Here is a 1,714-nt window from a genome sequence, read left to right as displayed (position 1 = left end):
GGCTACCTCTTCTCTCCTCTGGTTCTTCCATTTCCTCCCCCTCTCTGATGCACCCTCTATCACCAGGCATCAGCAGCGGGGTCGGATTCCACTCCTGCAGTGAGAGAATGAGATTATTTCCTTCTCCATCTCCTCTTCCTCTTCCCCCACTGCTGCCAACTCCTGCAGCAGTATTTTTTCTTAATGCCTCAGGTGCAGGAATTAGGTGATTACACAGGAATTTCATCTTCCATTGAGATTAAAATGTCCCTAGCTACTGAAAACCTAGCACAACAGAAGACAAATACAAATAGCAGTCCACCTCTGGATGTAGGGAAAAGGTTGTTTCCATTTCTGAATGCTTGAACTTGACAATATGCTCCCTGTTCTGGCTCTTCTTACACGCAGTGGCAATTGGTGCCAGTGTAGTTAATGCTGTGTGGCCATCCAGCCAGAGCACTCAGCTGTTGCAGTGCGAGGAAAGAATCAGTCCAAATTATATTTCTGTCTGAGCTGCTTAGGGCAGGAACGCCTGTGCACAGGGAGGCACAAGGAAAGGAAAATGAAGGCTGTGACAGCTCTGAACCCCTCGTGCCCACAGTGCTGTAGAAGTACTAGAGCTCCAGTAGTCCCTCTTTTTAGTAAAACAATCTATATAAATAGGACTTCATGGAAGTAATATCAGTTGATACTCTGAGCTTCAGACCCTTTTCATTGCTGCACACTGGAGTTTCTCCTGTCCAGTTGACAGAAATACTGATAACCAGCTGGAGGAATGATTCATGATCATTAAAAGCCCAGAGGTGGTGGGAGGAGAGTCATCTCTGCCTTAACTCATATGGAGCAGTTGCCTCTCACCTATATTTACTGAGCAGTTTGCTGAATCAAAACAACTGAGGCAGAAATAAGGTCCCAGCTTTTCAGTTTGGATTAGTTTGGCTTCGGAAGAGTGAGTTTAAGTGTAATTTCTATGGAGAATAGTTACAGAATAGATCTCATACTTGTGCTAAGTTGTTTACACAAAATTAATGGAATCACTAGCTCAAAACACTAAAGATATCACAAGTAAATAAAATTAAATTGGGGTTGTTTTACAAAATCAAGGCTGGAAGGAAAAAGGAGGAAAAAATTCAGTCTTGGTTTAGGAGTAGCCAGCAAAATACCATAAGCTCCTTTAAATCCAATGCTAGAATGTTTTCACCTCCAAAAAAATCTAGACTGGGTGGGCAGAGACTGAAAGAAATTGTCTGTCAACTAAATATTTGAGCTACTAAATAAGGACTACTGAAGAGAATATTCAAATATGAGCATTATTTGAGAGTCTAGCCACCTGCATGCCTACTCCACATTAACTGGTAAAGAAAACTGGAAAGTTTTAAGTATCTGCAACATGATACGGACTTTTTAGTGTTAGGAAATGTGCCCAAGTTCAGCCCAGGTTAGAAATTAATTGGGCTCATTACATGATAGATGTTGAGTTGTGTGTTAATCACACCCATTCTAGTTCCTGCTACCCATGTCTCATGGCTCCTCACTAAAACCTGAAGGATCAGCTGTAGGCTGAGGGTTGGGCTTCTGTGGAACGTATGTATTTTGTTCTCATTACTCATTACAAATATCTCTGGATCAGAGAAGAGGCATGGGGCTTGCCTCTGCAGATAAACAGGAGGTGTTGGTTCCCAGAAGATTGAACTAGTCAGCAGCAATAAGACTATCAACTCGTAAAACACAACAG

The 1,714-nt window shown here is 42.2% G+C and overlaps 1 long non-coding RNA gene across 1 annotated transcript; it reads right to left on the bottom strand.

Moving 5' to 3' along the window:
• On the bottom strand, positions 1-1,015 carry LOC134167982 (uncharacterized). The gene is made up of 2 exons (XR_009966350.1): positions 302-1,015; positions 1-94 (listed from the first exon to the last, which is right to left on the bottom strand). It is a non-coding gene; the product is annotated as an uncharacterized LOC134167982 (long non-coding RNA).
• Between the last annotated feature and the right edge of the window lie 699 nt (positions 1,016-1,714).

This window comes from Pezoporus occidentalis, unplaced genomic scaffold (genome assembly GCF_034315485.1).
Source record: "Pezoporus occidentalis ecotype Australia unplaced genomic scaffold, CSIRO_AGI_Poc_V1 ctg3, whole genome shotgun sequence".
NCBI classification, from domain to species: Eukaryota; Metazoa; Chordata; class Aves; order Psittaciformes; family Psittacidae; genus Pezoporus; species Pezoporus occidentalis.
This window is presented reverse-complemented; position numbering and strand designations above follow the sequence as displayed.